This window comes from Melanotaenia boesemani, chromosome 6, assembly GCF_017639745.1.
Source record: "Melanotaenia boesemani isolate fMelBoe1 chromosome 6, fMelBoe1.pri, whole genome shotgun sequence".
Lineage (NCBI taxonomy): Eukaryota > Metazoa > Chordata > Actinopteri > Atheriniformes > Melanotaeniidae > Melanotaenia > Melanotaenia boesemani.
The window spans coordinates 4,659,960-4,678,615 of record NC_055687.1 but is presented as its reverse complement, the minus strand read 5'-3'; the positions used below and the strand labels follow the sequence as shown (position 1 = coordinate 4,678,615).

The following is an 18,656-nucleotide window of genomic DNA, read 5'->3' as shown; positions in this document are numbered from 1 at the left end:
TATTTATTGGAACATTGTTAAGGCCCTTCTTCTTCCCTGCACCATGTAAGAACCACCTGTTTTTACCGCCTTTTAAACTGGATCATGCTTGGACACGCTTGAGCTTCACCTCCAACCTGTTTCACAACCTCACTCCACAAAAACACAAAAACTTTTTAATGCTGTACGTGAAAAATTATGTTTTAAATTAAGTTCTCCTTTCAGATTATAGCCCCCAAACAATATTTGAATTTTTCCAGGAAGTAGATTGTGTGTGGCTTCGTACATGATCTGAGCTGTTTGAAAATGAACCAGATCTGTAAATTTTAATGTTTCAGATTTTATGAACAGTGAATTTGTAGGATCTCTGCAACCAGCATTATGAATATTTTTTTTATTTTATTTTATTTTTTTGCAGAATGGATAGTGGTAGTGTTGTACCATTATAAGTATCGCCCCAAACTTCAGCACAGTAATGTAAATCTGGTGAAATCAGTGAGCAGGAGAACTGGCTCTGGTCCTATTCAGAAGGCCAGAGTTATTTTGTTACGATCGGCAGCTATAAATCTGAATGAGTGGACCTTGGACCTCTTCTGTTCAACTTGTATATGCTCCCTTTGGGTCAAATATTACAGAACTTTCACATTAATTATCAAAGTTATGCTGATGATACACAACTTTATGCGTCTCTGTCACCAGATGACTGCAGTCCAATAGACTTATTGTGTCAGTGTCTGGAGCAAATAAACACCTGGATGAAGGAGAATTTTCTACAATTAAATGAAGACAAAACTGAGATTATTCTGTTTGGTAGAAAGAGAAGAGGGTCAGCATTGGCAAACACCTGGAGACTCGGGCTCTTAAAATCACTGACCAAGTTCGTAACCTGGGAGTGTTGATAGACTCAAACCTGCTTCCAGAAAGACCAAGAGAAACTCATCCATGCATTCATCTCCAGTAGGCTGGATTACTGTACTGGTCTTTTAACAGGACTTCCTAAAAAGAGCATTAAACATCTGCAGCTCATCCAGAACCCTGCTGCTAGAGTTTTAACCAGGACTAAGAGATCTGAACACATCCCACCAGTTTTAAAATCTTTACACTGGCTTCCAGTCAGTCACAGAATAGATTTTAAAACCCTTCTGATTGTTTACAAATCCCAGAACAGTTTAAGTCCAGATAACATCTGTCATATGTTCCACAATCCATCTGTGATATGTTCGGAGAAAACTAACCAAACAGAGCTCTTAGATCCAAAGACTCTGGTCAACTAGTCCAGACCAGAGTCCAGACTAAACATGGAGAAGCAGCATTTAACTGTTATGCTGCAAACAAGTGGAACAAACTGCCAGTGGAGATTAAACTTTCCCCAAATGTAGACATTTTTAAATCCAGGTTAAAAACATTTCTTTTCTCATGCGCCTATGCATGAAATCTGCACGTTAACTTTTTAAATCATCTTGCTTTTTATCATTTTAATGTAATTTATTATTTTATTGTGATTCTTGCTATGTGTTGCTGCATTTTACTGTTTCTTAATATCTGCAGACATCTTTTATTGAGATATATGAAGCAAGATACATTCTCTCTACTTGTGGCCTCTGTTACAGATAACACTGTAATCCAACTGCCTTTCATGCATAATAATTTCTGTTAACTTAAAAATATCAATAATTTGAAGTTAAAGAAAAAGTAATGGGTTTTTGGACATTTTGAAGAAACTAAAGTTCATATTTTATGAAGATCTTTTTAAAAATATTATAAAGGAGATTAAAAATACAGTCTGCTTCTTGCAGCAGGTTAAAATAATGTCCTTACAATGAAAATCACAATGGTTTTTAGCAAATTATCTGTAAACTCCTCAAGACAGGAACACACTACAGGATAATCGGGCCAATTTTTGTCCCAATCTCTCCCTTTTGATAGAAATGATAAGAATCCAGTTTCTTATCAGTTCCAGAGTCAGAACCAGACATGGAGAAGCTGCATTCAGCTTCTATGCTACACATTTCTGGAACAAACTCCCAGAAAGCCTCAGATCAGCTGAAAGCCTCAGATCAGCAGAAACACTCAGTTTATTTAGATCCAGGTTGAAGACCCACCTGTTTTCAGCTGCATTTCAATAGTTCTTACTAGGAGACCAGATCTGCAGCTGGTTCTTTCACGATGAAATCTTAACTTTTTTTCTCTATCTGAGCTTTTTCTTTGTTTTTATGTAATGAATTTAGTCTTTTTTAATCTTTGTTTTTCTAATGCACTTTTATTTTTTTATATGTAATGTTTTTATGTGTTGTATAAAGCACTTTGAATTGTCTTGTACATGTAATGTGCGATACAAATGTATTTGATTTGCCTTACTCCTTGGTCCGATTCGCTCGGAAGGCCTTGGAGGAGAGATTGTAAATAATTAACCTGTTTAATATTTGTGACTAGAAATCCTGTAGTGTGGGGGGTTGTCTGAGAAGACCTGAGCATACAGTGTGTAATGTCACATGTACCGAACAAAAGCCAATCAAGACGTGAGCTGACTCACCTGACTGATGGAAGACAAAGTAAAAACAAAAAACATGCCGATCGGCTAGAGATCTAATGGTCTGATGAAAAAACAGCTTCGATTATAGTAATCGTAACAGGGTTGTAATGATGGGGAAAATTATCAATTACAATACTCGTTACTGAACAAAGGACCGCCATTAGTAAGGCCATTATTTATAACGCCATTATTCTCATCACTGGTAGTTTCCAGAAACTTTTTCCATAGTTGTTTTGTGTGTGTGTGTTTTTCATAATGTACACTATATTGCCAAAGTATTCACTCACCATCCAAATATTTTAAACATGGTGTTCCAATCACTTCCATGGCCCCAGGTCTATAAACATCAAGCACTGAGGAATGCAGAGTATTTCTACAAACATTTGTGTAGGAACAGGTGGCCCTCAGGAAATCAGTGAATTCCAGCGTGGTACTATGATAGGATGCCGCCTATGCGTCCAGTCGGGAAATTTCCTCACTCCTAAATATTCCAGTCAACTGTGGTATCATGACAAAGAGGAAGCGATTGAGAACGACAGCCACTCAGCCACTACGGCTCCTTTTGACCAAAGGCGAACAGGTGCTGGTTCGGTGTTGGTGCTAGAGCCGGTGCTTAGCTGGTGCTTCCAGCGAACCTGTTCGGTTTTCCAGCAGACGCAGCCAAGACGGTGCTGCGTTATTACGTTGTCTAAAACACAACTGAATACGCTGCCTCGAGGAGAAGAAAGGAGGAAGCACTCAGATTAACATGGAGTTTACTGTAACTGATCTTGTTCTTCTAAACTTGCCTAGACTCCCACAGGACAAGTTATCTGTTCATGGCTGTCCGTGAACATTTGATTATCAAGCGCAGAGAACGATGACTACGGTTAAGGAGAGAGGTAATTATTCAAAGTTATGTTACAATGTTTGTAGCTGTTAGCTACAACATGTAGCCCAAAATAGCATTGACAATACTTACGTGGTACAAACTTAATGACATGTATGTAGGTTTTGCATTTTCTGTTTGGGATTAATGATGTATTTTTTAATTATTAGATGGAGTTAGGGATGATTCTGATGTGGAGGCTGCCTGCTGTCTCGTCACATCAGTGGTCAGAGGTCAAACCTTTTTAGGGACAAATGGGAACATATATTTAAAATTACAGGAAAAACAAACTGCAGACAGTTAATTCCTCACAGACCCACCTTACTCGGTCTCCCAGTGGTTGGTAAAGAAATACAAAATGGTTAATAAGTAAGGGATAATGCCCTTTGAGGTGTCCATTATAATAAATTAATGGACGACGTGGAGGCGTGAACCGTCCATTAATTTATGATAATGGACACCTCAAAGGGCATTGTCCCGCTTATACCATGGTCACTTATGAAAAAAATAAATATTAAATAAATTATTAATGCATTAATGTTGTTTTTTTACCATTAAAATCTTAAGTTTTTGACAAGAAGCGACTGAGTGGACTATTTCGTTGTGACGCGTTGCCAAGGTAACCGGCTCTGACACAGAACCTGCAGCTCGGTCGGCCGTAGTTATGTTACGTGACACAAAGAATCATTTCAGAGGGCAGGTGCAGCTCTTACAACTTGTGTGTGTCCAGAGGATGATGCGAAATTTTGTTTCAAACAGTCAAAGTCCACAAATAGTTTTCTAAATCATTTTTATTGTAAGAAATATTATCCACTATTCACTCTGATCATTAAATGTGTATCAAGCAAGCAAGTCTATCGTAAATCATTTTTATGTTATCCACCATTCACTCTGTATCAAGTATGTAAGTAAGGTAATCAAGACAGAAAGACAGGCGACGACCCATTTAAAATTAAATACAACACTGCCGTTGATCTTGACATTTCATAAAGACACTGACATGTCCATAGTGGTGTTCGAAGGACGGAGATTTAACAATTGTGGACCCTGACCACTGCTAATTGGGACATTGCGGGAGAACAAAATGTTGCTCCATTCTTGTCTCTCCTGGACTGACGGAGCATCAAAGTTACTATTGCTACGGTTACCAACTACCGTTTAGTCAGTGCAATAATTTACAACAATAAGGCTATTTGACAGGAACTTCTTTCTTAGGTGTCCATTATCACTTTTTGATAGACACCTTACAGCCAATCATAATCAAGTATTCAACCAGACCAGTTATAATTAAGGTGAAAGCAGTACAGAGAGAGATTAGTGAAAATCATAGAGAAACTGTGTGTGAGACCTTTGTTCAAGTCTGTCTTCATACATTGTTTACAGATTTGCAACAAAATCCTTCAAATGCGTCATGTCTATTTTGCGTGGACACGCATGTGTCCTTTTAAAGAGGCACGCCACCTAAATAATTCACCACAAACCTCACAGGGAAATGGCCTCTGTCCTGTGTGGATTCTCATGTGTTGGTTTAAGTATGTCTTTTGACTAAATCTTTGTCCACATTCATCACAGAAGAATGGTTTCTCTCCTCTGTGGACTCTCATGTGTTGGTTTAAGCTTGTCTTGTGACTAAATCTTTGTCCACACTCATCACAGCTGAATGGTTTGTCTCCTGTGTGGATTCTCGTGTGTTCGTTTAAGTGTGTCTTTCGACTAAATCTATGTCCACATTCATCACAGCTGAATGGTTTGTCTCCTGTGTGGATTCTCATGTGTAGGTTTAAGTGTGTCTTTCTACTAAATCTTTGTCCACATTCATCACAGCTGAATGGTTTGTCTCCTGTGTGGATTCTCATGTGTCGGTCTAAGTTTGTCTTGTGACTAAATCTTTGTCCACATTCATCACAGCTGAATGGTTTTTCTCCTGTGTGGATTCTCATGTGTCGGCTTAAGTTTGTCTTGTGACTAATTCTTTGTCCACATTCATCACAGCTGAATGTTTTGTCTCCTGTGTGGATTCTCATGTGTATCTTTAGATCTGCTTTATGACTACAGATTTTACCACAAACATCACATCCAACAGTTTTTTCCCCTGTGGGGACCCTTTTCTGAGAATTTACATTTGGTGTCCCTTTAAAACATTTCTTATGATTCAAACAACTCAAAGGCTTCTCTTTTAAATGTCTCTGGAGAGATTGTTGGTCAGTAAACGCTTCACCACATTCAGAGCAGCTGAGGGAGTTGTTGACAGTGTTACACTCTACATCATCGTTTAGACCTGAACCATGTGCCCTTTTATCACTTTTATCACATCCTGATTGGGCAACAGTTCCTCTGGTTCCTCTTCTATGCAGAGAGGATCTGAATCCTGCTTGTCCAGACTCCATTTCCAGGGAACTCCCTCTTCAATCACCAACAGCTGTTGACCATCTGCAGGTAACACTGAAAAACAAAAAGATCAAGCTGGATTTCAAGACCACAAAGCATAACAACTCCCACCTCCTCCCCTCAGAGCTTCTTCAAAGTCACACCTTTAAAATGTCTGTATGCACAATATCTCCATCAACAAGAAGAAAAGTGAAGTAGAAAACATTTAAGTGTTGCAGAGAAGACTTTGTAGAGAGAAAAACTTATTACAACTTCAACTTCATCCATTGATCAACAAACACAACAGCAAACAGACACCGAGATCCACAAACGGCCCCCCACTCTCACTACAACGTTGTTTCCTCAACGGTCTATTGCTGCTCTGAGGCATCAGTGATTGCTGGTGGGAAGTGGCTTTGGCCACTTTATAGCAGCGACAGATAATTGAAGAAATGACAACTGCTGTTCCAGGTTCGGCAACTACTGCTCCAGGAACAGCAACTGCCCTTGTAGTGAGAGGGGCAGGTGGTTTGCCGTTTGTGGATTTCGCTGCTGCTGAGCAAACAAGAGGTTGGTGGTACTGACAAATTCATGTCAGCCGTTTTTATTGGCTCTGTGGTTTGTGATCAGCATCTGTAACCCAATGTTTGATAACTCTGAGTCTAAGTCTATACTCTAGCGAGATTTCCCGCAAGACTTGGTGCAAGACTTTGATGAGACTTTCATCGTAGTGTTATAAATATGGTGGTGGCCTTCGATCGCGAGAGCGTACGTGGGACCGGGGGAAATTCCTTTAATCTCTACAGGTATGTATTCAACCACCTTCTAACTCGATTTTATCTTTACTGTTGGAGATTTACTGTTATGCCTTCTAGTTGTAGATGCATCTATCATATCTGACAGTATACTGCAACTACAAACAGGTAAACTGGTGTAGGAATTGTTTGTAGCATGCTAATGCTAGCGCTAGCATGCTACGCCTAAAACCTGTAGTTGAATGATGTGTGTGAATTGTTTGCAAAGCAGGGCGCTTTCGCAATTAGTTTTGTAATTATGATGTTGAACACTATTTAAAACTAAAACATTTTACATATTGTAGTGTGGGTACAAAAACTACTATGTATCTGACTGACTGTTCTTTTAAAGAGTACTCTAATATTTAATAGGATCTAATATTTAATAGAATGTATTTAATAAAAGTGTAGCATTAAGGCTCAAGACTCAAAATTCTGCAGCCCTTTTCCTTTGTTTTTCCAATCATCATTTGCTATAACTTTACGACCCAAGGAAGAAATCCCTTTTTCCCTACAGATGGCCAGTTTGCTTGTTTAAACTGGATTATCAACCTAAACCCCCTCTTTCATTCAAGAGGATCTGATTTGTGAAGCAATAAAAAAAGGGAGAACACTCAGGCTTAATTAGCTTCAAAAAGAAACCTTGAGAAACACTCTACATTGATTAAACCCAGAACTGAGACCTAACAACCTTGTGATTAATGACACTTAGCCATCTGCACTCCTTTTCAAACGCTCCGTCTCCTCCGGACGTTTCTCACCTGCAAATCAACCGACCCGGACGTCTCCCACCGTCGAGGTACTCCAGAAAACATTCCTTGCACAGCTAAGTTCTGTTAACTCTGTCAGGAATAACCATTTTTCTCTTACAGGACTGTTTTAAACTACATTCCTTAAAGGCAAGGCAAGGCAGTTTATTTGTATAGCACATTTCATGTACAGGACAATTCAAAGTGCTTTACATAAAACATTAAACTGCATTAAATGTTTGATTTATGTGATAATGTATGTTTAAAATAATTGTACATATCAGGGAACGACCACTGGTAATTTGAACGGGTTTTCTGTGATGTCCCGTTACAGAGTTACAATTAAATAGATTTTTTACCATGGAGCAACAACTCCTCCTAGTGTCCCCTACTAATGCTTGCTGCTTCGCTCTCCCCTCTGCTTGCATTTTTCTGCCAATATTCTTATTTTTCTTCTCAAGAAACTCATGAGCAACGGCTCCTGGATACTCATTAATCACTGGAACTGTATTTTGTGGTAGATTTTGTTGGAAACTGCTATTTTTTAAGACTCTTACAATCTTGTCGGTGTCACGTCAGTGTGGCCTACAAATAGCAGAAGCTACAGTTACTCAGGAGCTAAAGCTAACTAGCTACAAGATGCCGCCCTTCTCTACAGATGAATATCGCAAACTTCTACAGAAGATCAACATGCTGGAAACAAAGATGCAACAGCTTGAGGTGAATGTGGAAGTGAATGGATTGTGTGGAAATGAAACAACCTTGCCTTTAATTAAAAACAACAGACAAGATCTTGCTAACACACAGCTAATTAGCACAAACTTAGCTGGAAAGAAAAAGGAGGACAATGTACAAGGTAATAACTCTTTTACTGATCGTCCTCCCTGGAATGCTCTTGGTGCAAAGCCAAAGAGTAAATCATCTCCCAGGGAAATGGGAGGACGACTAACAGGCAGAGCCAAGTTTGCTGAGATTAGCGATGCCACTGGCTGGCCTGCGCTGGCATCCAGACCAAGCACATCCTTAACCCCTCTCATTAGCAAGACACAGTCGTGGCCAGAAGGAAAACTAATAAATCCTCTCCACAACAACCGGACATGCAACTACAGAACAGGTTTGCTCCACTGCTGCAGGATTCTGGATCTACATCCGATGACCAAAATGAAATCTCCCTACACACCAGGGTAAGACCAAAGAACAAGTCAGAAAGGCGACAAGACAAGCAAATGGCTGGGCCTCAGACTGACTGTTGGTGACTTCAGTGTGAAAGACGTGAGAAATGTGTGTGGAAAACGTACAAAATTACTGTGCTTTCCCAAGGATATGGTATCAGATGTAAGAGGCAAAATTATGCAAATTGTGACAGCAAGCCCAATTGTGGAAAACCTCATCCTGCATGTGGGGTTGAATGATGTTGTTAAACAACAATCTGAGGTGCTGAAGCAGAATTTCACTGAACTGCTGGATACGATCAGCTGTCTGGATGCCCGGATATTCATCAGTAGCCCTCTCCCTCCCATCAGAGGAGGAGTGGAGAGATTCAGCAGGCTGTTTAGTCTGAATGCATGGCTGTCGGCTGTATGTACCACACATCCAGTTCATTTCATAGACAACTTCAGCTTCTTCTGGGACCGCAGGCACTTTTTAAAAATGGATGGCTTCTGCCTGAACAGGTCCAGAGTGAAGCTGTTCGCATCCAACCTGTTTCATTTTCTGAACAGACACTCTGTTCCCTCGGACAAGGACAACAGACAAGAGAGACCAAAACAACGTGATAAGACAGAGCCTAGAGCAGGGCTACTCAATTCGGTCCTACGAGGGCCGCAATCCAGCAGGTTTTCCATGTATCCCTGCACCAACACACCTGAGTGTTGTTTTCAGTAGCGTACCATGTTGATCCTGCCAAGTCTCTCCGAGTCTCACGTTACAGCATGCTGTGAGAGGAGCCTTCCTGTGAGAGGCAGTTCTCAAATCAATCTTAATGTTTAGCCCTTCTCATTTCCTTTTGGTCTGATTTTACTGTCTGATTCTACTTTTATTTTGTGTTTGCACTACTTTAAGTGGCTGTTTATCTACTTACCTACTTATGTATTTCTTTTAAACTGTAGCTGTGCTTTTTAATGTGAGCTGCTGGAAAAACGAATTTCCCATTTGGGTATAAATAAAGTAATTCTATTCTATACTATTCTAAGTATACTAGCAAACTTTGAAGAAACAAAAGAGAAATAAACCATTGAACATGTAACATTTCTATTTCTGGAAGGAAGTCAAGGAAGTCTTGTTGCCAAGAAAGAACGTAAATTTTTTCTAGTCAGCTTGAGATACGTTTTGACTTTTCATTTTTTCCCCCATTCTGGGTGAATTTTTGGGAAGCCAGCACATATCTGCCCACCAGAGCCAGTTGAGTGTGAAGCTTTTGATGACAAATGTCACCTTTGAGTGACAGACTCAAAAGAAACCACCAAATCACTACGGTGAAAATTACAACTAGGATTTACTGTTTTATGGACATACACAGCTTGGAAATTTTTCCATGCCAGGAAAGTCAAGGAGGGAGAGGATGTGACGAACACACCAACATCTTCCCCAGAAAATCACACTCATTAACAAATTATTATTATCTGACTATTAGCTGGTCTAAGACTGTATGCCTATGGCCCAGTCAATATGGATATTTCGAGGCAGATACCGATTCCGATATTTGCCAGAAAAAATTTCAGATTACTGATTACATCGTCTGATTTTTAAAAATAATATATAATGAATAAATTAACTTAATTTTTGGTTCTTTAACACTTAAAATAAGCGTTTTCTTCTCATTTTAATAGACCGATCCAAACTCCACTACCCTGTATTGCAGATTTCTTTACTTATATAAATATTATAAAGCTACCAACCAACAAAAACCATAACCCTCACACCACTTTCTTTATTAGGCATTGATTTAATTGAGTTATATGTTAAGATATATTTATATGTAATTTTTTACTTCGATTTTGATGATGTTCCCCATATCTGTCTCTGTCAGACACGTGACCTAACTTGCCGACCCTCCCCACACAATGAGCAGTATTTTAGTTAGTATTACGTTTTAAAACCGTTTATTCAGTCGCCAGTATGGAGAAAAAGAAGAAAGATGAGAGGATACCGTACAGGGACAAGCTTATCAAGGAGGCCCGGGATCGGGATTTGGCCAAATTGTCAACATTCGACCCCACAGCTAAGGAACGAAGCTCCGATGCTACATTACTGCCTCCAACCTCATCGCTGGACATAACAAGCTACCTCGTTTATGTATCAGAGTTTACACGTATGAACAGTTCAGAAACCACAAATCTCTGGAAGCTCCTGGACATTTCAAGAATGGCTGGGAGCAGGATCTGTTCACATTTCCACCGCAGGACTGCACAACACAGTCTCACTGCAAAGGTAAGCTCACCTGCTGTTAGTGAAGTTATGATGGTGGTTTGGGTTACTTTACTTGTTTTGTCTGATTTCTTTACTTATTTAAACTGAGCATAAATGATTCATGTGCATTACAATGTTGTAAAAGAAACAACTTCATATTTATATTACATAACTCAGAAAAAGATTTAAATGATCTAATAATCCTACCACATGTTCATACAACATAATTACTCAGCTAACACGTCAGTCTGGCATCAGCCTGTAAACAGAAACTGTAATAATATAGATGTCCTTATAAATGAAGCTAAATAAAGCTGAACACTGGTGTAAACGGTTGTTTGTCTGCCAGTGTGTGTCTACAGGTCCTGCTCTCCCAGCACCTGACCGACTCTCCACTGAAGCTCTGGGTCATCATGGAGGTCTACAGCCTGCAGCAGATAAAGAAGAAGAATCTGGATCTGTTCTCATTGTTCCTCGTGTTGACAAATTTGCACATAATTTGCTGATTTTAACACAATTGCTCATTATATTTATTTAGTGTTAAAATTGCCATCAAAGATGTGAAATTCTCTCTCTACATGACTTGAAGATATTTTGCCACAACTTCAGTATTTTATTATATCACGTGTACATATCCTGTATTTTCTTTTATAAAATTTGATCTGTTTAACGTTGTGCTGCTACTGTTCATTCTTACTGAGAACTTCAATAAAAACTTATATGAAAAAGTAAAACTGTCAAGCTTCTCATTCGATTAACAATCATGTTTCTATTCAGTGTTTATCTCCACAAGATTTTTAATGTAATTAAAATTTAATGTACTTTTCATTATAAAAACTGACACTGGTTATTTATGTGTTTAAAAGGCAACGAAGAGTCAAAATACTTTAAAAATGCCATTGACACACTTTATTATTCATGTTTAAATCATGTACAAAAAGAAAAAAAATTGCACATTTTTGCTGCACAAATAACATTAAAAAAAACTTCCAACTGTGTGACTGTACACACACACATCATCATAGTCATCATTTGTCCCATCCTCTGTGATCAGCTGATCACCAGCTTCTCCAGCTTTATGTGTCTCCTCTGGTTTGTAGATGACCGCTTTCCTCTCCAGCATCAGGTGTTCTCTTCGTGGTCTGTAGATCTCCAGGGTCTGCATCCTGGTGGACTCCATCTCTGCTGCTTGCAGCGTCTCTGTCCTCAGCTGATCCGTCTTCTTCGTCTTGCAGACGTGCAGCGTTTGTGGGTGTAACTGATGTGTGTCCTAGAAGCAGGGATGGTGAACAATCTGAGCCTCCATCATTTCTTAAGCTGGTTGACCTGCAATCACATATTTGGTGTTATTAAAAAACTAGTGAACACTGGATGCTTCCATTACATTTCACAATCTGAACCACTTAATCCCACCGGTTAACCATCCCATCAGATCTCACAGAGCACTCTTGGTATTTACCTGTATCTTTACAGGTAAAACTGGGACGTTTTGATATAAAGATGATTAAATAAAATAAACACTGATCAAACACAAACAGATGAACCCGTTTCCGTCCCTCTTTGCCTCTAGTTTACACGTGAAGTTAGCCAATGTGAATATAGCGACTTTAAAAAGACAAATAAAGCATATTCATTAACATTATTTAAACAATAAAAACAACAGCAACAACAAAAACTCTCCTACTTGCCTTTATGAAAATGCAGACAGCAAACAGCATGAAGGGAGATGGTGGTGAAAGTGACGTCCTTCCATCACTGCTGCGACCGGCCATCCAACGCCTCAGTTACATCCTCAACCTGCTGTCCATAGTCTCTTAAAAGTGGGAAACCAAACAAATCTAACGTTGTGGCCGACTTTTCTACCTTTTTATCGTGTGACTCTTTAACACAGTCTTTCACACAACACGAGACTCCCATTTTACCAAAGATTATAACGCAGCAGTCGTTTATAACGAGGATGCAACCAACATGGCGACCGACTGCGGCTAGAGTGTGACGTCAGCTGACACAGGCCAATACCAGACTTTTGTACTCTACTCATTGACTAACTTGTTTTATTGTTCCTTATTTATTGTACATTACTGTTCTTCTAAATAAAGCGTGGAATGAAAAAGAAATCTTAAAATCAACTATTTCCAAACAGCCAGTTACTGCTGTTTGGAAATGGCAGTAACAGTCGGCTTAGCAGAGGGAGGTAGATGGAACATAACGTTGCTCATTTCATAAACATGGCCGATCTTAGCCCCACAGATCCACCACACCAGAACATAATCTCACTAAGCTCCAAACATCACAACCACACACTTCCTGGGAATATGACCACTTACCGATTAAATCAAACACATCTCACCAAGGTCTGTTAATTCTTACCTTCCTTCCCGACGAGGGTCCCGTCGATAACAAGTCTTGGTCCGATCCTTCTCCCGCCCCGTCGTTTCTCCCAGAGAGCTGGTCTCCACAGAGGACAGAAAGCAGCAATAGTCAGTATCCAGATACGCCGGAGTCTCCAGCTGTAGTTTCACCTTTTCATTAAAGAATATTACAGAAAATACCTGAAAACAAGTGAAGCGGATCCTCGAGATCTTCTATCTCCGTCTCAACTTTGTAATGTTTCTTCTACTATTAAAGAAACTTTTGTTCGGTTTACCAACGTTTGTAAACAAGCTGTAGCAAAAGTAGCAGCACTGTACGCCCACGTACTCACGTTAGCATCAAACGTTCTTGCTGCGTGACCCGGAAGTTAAACCTCCCGTGAAGGATGCACTGCCCTCTAGCGGACGGAGGTATAACAGGTTCCTACCGTCCCAGCACTAGCTCACCATTTTCTTAAAAAACATAAACAGATTAAAGTCACACAACAAAGTCGGCTAACAATTTTCTCATATTTAGTTATCTTCCTTAACAATACGATTTAACATAAAAACATAAAACCCCATTTGTGTATGAGCCTGTTTGTAATTAAAAACACAACTTTTATTTTAACAACCATAAACAGATATCTAATTTTAGGTGCAATATTTCTGTTTCAAACAACAGTCCAGTTCAGTTTTCTTTCTTTCTTTCCTTCTTTATTTATTTAAATAAAAGGACACACACCGCTGTCTTGGGTGTTAAAAATTCAGTCTGTCAGATGGATCTTCTGAGCTCAGGTGGAGAGGGAAACTGCTCAGCTGTTACACTCTCATCCACACCTCTGTCAGCTGGCACTGACGGTGGTTCAGAGGATGGTGCACAGGTTGGAGGTTCTTCCTATGGTTGATCTAGGAGTGTCTCTTAAGTTGTCAACAGGATATGACCATCTCCTTTCCTAAAACTGTAGGATGTTGAACTCACCTCCTCCATCACAGCTGCCTTTTCACTCCAAATAGTTTAATCCTCCAGCCTCACCACATCATGTCTGGTTGGTGGCAGCAAGCTTCTTCGTAATTTGTCTTAATTTATTTTTTCTTCTTTTGAGGCTGTTTTTATTTCTTCCTCAGGTCATGGTATTTATTTTCAAGTCTACCTTCTGGATCTGTGATTGTTTTATCAATGTCAAAGTTTAACCTTCTATTAATAAGAGTTGCTATTCCTCTGCATAGAAATATAACAAGCTAAATACACGTCTGGAAACTGGGCTATTGAAAAAAGATCTCCCAGGTAGCAACATTGGTCTGGTCCAGTTCTGGCCCACACAATGCACTTAAACCTGGCCCACATACCGCAAAGAATGACGGCCCTTTGCTGGCACAGATATGGTTTGCCAAAGGTGGCCCACACATGGGCCAGCCTGAGGGCAGCTGCAGACACCCTGGTGGCCTTGTGTTGGCCCAGAGCAGTTTTCACACTGGCACCTGGTGTCAGCATAATGAATGCCTTAATCAAACTGTGCAATATCCAGCCTAGATTAAAAACACATCAACAATGGCGATACAATTATACAAAAAACATTTATTTTGATTTGAATAACTTGTTAAAAATAACAATATATATTAAATAACATTTTCCCCAATCAGTCTGTAGGCTCATAGTGAGTGAACTTGCATACAATTTAAACCAGGTCAAAACTAAACAAAAACCATGCAATAAATAAAACCAAACCAGATAAAAATATGCAATAAACACAAATAAAAACTTTATCAAAAGCTAAATAAAAAGAAAACCACTAGGCAATAAAAAACACAATGTTCACTCACAAATACAGGAGTAGGGTGGTGGTGAGTGAGACACTAAAGGTAGAAAAACATTTTTAAAGTAAGACTTAACTATTTTTGTGGTTCACACATTAATATGAGACAGACACAGGCAACATGAGCTTAACAGCAACTGGCCCACATATGGCATGGCTAGATCTGGATAGATAGAATTAAAAATCCTATGAGGAAGATTAAAAATACAGTTTGCTTCTTGCAGCAGGTTAAAGTAATCCCATTACAATTAACAATCACAATATTAAAATTTGTATAATTTAGATAAGGCCTTTTGTTAGCAAATTATCTGAAAACCCCTAAAGGGAGGAACACACTACAGGATAATCAGGCCAGTTTTTGTCCCAATCTCTCCTTTACAATCAAGGCCAGCAAAAGCCCGACTATTGGATGTTTTTAAATGACATCGTGTCTGATTTTCTTGTGGTGTGGCATTTAAGAGTGATTTTGTCCGGTCCGATCCGCTCAGACGGAGAGATTGTAAATAATGAACATGTTTAATATTTGTGACTAGAAATCTTGAAGTGTGGGGGGTGGTCTGAAAAGAGCCGAGCAAACGGCTGTAATGTCACACGTACCAGAACAAAAGCCAATGAAGCTGACTCACCATGGCCCCAGGTCTATAAACATCAAGCACTGAGGAATGCAGACTATTTCTACAAACATTTGTGTAGGAACAGATGGCTCTCAGGAGCTCAGTGAATTGCAGCGTGCTACTATGATAGGACGCCACCTGTGCAAAAAGTCCAGTCATGAAATTTCCTCACTCCTAAATATTCCAGTCAACTGTCAGTGGTATCATGACAAAGAGGAAGTGATTGGAAACGACAGCCACTCAGCCACTAAGACTCCTTTTCAACCAAAGACGAATGGGTGCTGGTTCGGTGTTGGTGCTAGAGCCGGTGCTTCCAGCAAACCTGCTCTGTTTTCCACCAGATGGAGCCAAGACAGTGCTGCATTATTATGTCGTCTAAAACGCAACTGAATACGCCGCCTTGAGGAGAAGAAAGTGCTCAGGTTAACATGGAGTTTGCTTTTTTGGTTGAACTTCCGGTATGATAGAGACTGTGTTTGGCTTTGCTGCTACCGGCAGCTTTCTGTCTTGAAAAACTGCAGTACTGCTGTTTTTTGCATTACTGTTATTGTTTAGTTCCACAAATTTTTTGTTGCTATAATTTACGACCGCCTGACACTTTTATCTATCGGATCTGATATGATTGGTAAGGATACCTCATCTCCCTGCGCGGGTGTTCATTCTCTACTCTCGGGGGCTGGTTTCTCATCTGGTGTTTCGGGACCACGTAGACCGTGGAGGACAGGAAAAGAGCTTGTGTCCAGGTTATGATCAGGCTGCTCTGGAAGCGTGGAGTGTCCAGTAAGCAATGTTGAGCGTTTTTGGTCAGTGGTGCTCGTCATTTTCCATGGGTAAGAGTTTTTCCTCCACATCCCTGCCTGGACATGCAGGGCCTGGATTTCTGAGACCTTGCTACCTTCGGATTGTTCATCCAAGCTCTTCATTTGCTTGGTCTCATTTATCCTTTGTGAGTGGATTATCCAAGGATCAAGGATCTTGATCAGGACATGTGGAAAAATTGGCTTTTAGGCAAAAATGTCTCTGGACGCTGACTTAAATGATAAAAAGAAGTTTATTACAAAAGTTCAGACATCAAAACAGATTTCTGCAGAAAAATCTGGAGGTCCCAAAACCAGAACGAAGACCTAAAGATCACAGAGTTTGCCTATAGGATGCTCATTTGCATTGAATACATGTTCGTGTGTGAATCCAGTCTTTAGGACAGAGAACTTTGTATGGTAAAACATGAGTGTGTACCATACAAATGCTATGCTTAGGTCCCTCATTAGTTTCTGTGGCTGCTGCAAAGTTCAAATCTTCTTCATCTCTTGATTATGGTGTTCCACAGGGATCTGTTCTGGGTCCTTTATTGTTTATTTTATATTTGCTGCCTCTGCAGACATTATAGGCTCTTTTAAAGATATTTCTTGCCATTGTTATGCTGATGATATTCAACTATTTATTTCTTTTAAACCTCAGCATGTTTTTAAGATTCAGAGCTTGCTTGGGTGTTTGGATGCTGTCAGAAGCTGGAACTTTCTTCAGCTTAATGATGCAAAAACTGAGGTCCTTATTTCTACCCCTGATAATTTGTCCCTAAGGTAGCTGAGAGTCTTCGCCCACTTGCCTCATTTATTAAGCCCTCGTTTCATAATTTTACTGCATATGGTAATCACTCACATTTACTCATGTAATAACCACACGTATAATCCTTCTTCTTTATTCATTTATTATTGTTTACTCATTTATTACATTACATTTTCATATTGTGTGTTCTCATTTTACAGAATATTATAGTTATTGCTTTTCTGCTGGGTTATTGTATTTGTGTGAGGTCAGACTGGTCACTCTCTTCCAGGCCTTGGATATGGGAAAGTTGAGACTAGTAGTTGCACCTGCTAGATAGTAGCCATTGTTTAGAAATACTAGCCTGTATTTTAGGCCTCTCAGGATCTCTCAGGATCTGTGGACTCCATAATCGCTTTTAAAAAGCAGCTAAAAATGCATATTTTTACACTCGCTTTTACTTAATTTCTTTTTATGTTCTCTGGGTTATTGTGTTATTTTGTGTTCAGTTTTATTGTTAAGCACTTTGTGATTTTTATCTTGAAAGGTGCTATATAAATAAACATTTACTTACTTAGTTTATCTGCTCTTGTTCTTCTAAACTTGCCTAGACTCCCACAGAAGGACAAGTTATCTGTTCACGGCTGTCCGTGAACGTTTGATTATCAAGCGCAGAGAACGGTGACTACGGTTAAGGAGAGAGGTAATTATTCAAAGTTATGTTACAATGTTTTTAGCTGTTAGCTACAACATGTAGCCCAACTTAGCACTGACTATACTTACATCAATTACATGGTACAAACTTAATGACCTTTATGTACATTATGCATTTTCGCTTTGGGATTAATATATTTTTCAAATATTAGATGGAGTTAGGGATAATTCTGATGCTGAGGCTGCGGTCAGAGGTCAAACCTTGTTAGTAACAAGTGGGAACATATATTTAAATTTAAAGGAAAAAAAAACAAAGTGCACTGACAATTAATTCCTCACAGACCCTCCCTACTCTGTCTCCCAGTGGTAAAGAAATACAAAATGGTAACCTAAGATTAAAGCAGTACAGTAGGAGATTAGTACCTTACTGGACAATCAGAGAGAAACAGTGTGTGAGACCTTTGTTCAAGCCTGTCTTAATACATTGTTTACAGATCTGCAACAAAATCACTCAAATGCGTCATGTCTATTTTGTGTGGACACACATGTGCCCTTTTAAAGAAGCCCGCCACCGAAATAATTCACCACAAACCTCACAAGGAAATGGTCTCTGTCCTGTGTGGACTCTCATGTGTTGATCTAAGTGTGTCTTTCGAATAAATCTTTGTCCACATTCATCACACCTGAATGGTTTGTCTCCTGTGTGGATTCTCATGTGTTGGTTTAAGTGTGTCTTTTGATTAAATCTATGTCCACATTCATCACACCTGTATGGCTTGTCTCCTGTGTGGATTCTCATGTGTTTGTTTAAGTCCCCATTTCCAATAAATCTATGTCCACATTCATCACAGCTGAATGGTTTGTCTCCTGTGTGGATTCTCATGTGTTGGTTTAAGTGTGTCTTTTGACTAAATCTATGTCCACATTCATCACAGCTGAATGGTTTGTCTCCTGTGTGGATTCTCATGTGTTGGTTT

General features: G+C 39.5%; 1 long non-coding RNA gene across 2 annotated transcripts; it reads right to left on the bottom strand.

Moving 5' to 3' along the window:
* Positions 1–5,226: 5,226 nt before the first annotated feature.
* LOC121641705 lies at positions 5,227–14,188 on the bottom strand. Of its 2 annotated transcripts, none has more exons than XR_006010758.1 (3): positions 13,403–14,188; positions 13,069–13,220; positions 5,227–5,822 (listed from the first exon to the last, which is right to left on the bottom strand). It is a non-coding gene; the product is annotated as an uncharacterized LOC121641705 (long non-coding RNA). The 2 variants fall into 2 exon arrangements; XR_006010757.1 differs by lacking the exon at positions 13,403–14,188 and adding an exon at positions 13,251–13,396 and having other exon boundaries at positions 13,069–13,146.
* Between the last annotated feature and the right edge of the window lie 4,468 nt (positions 14,189–18,656).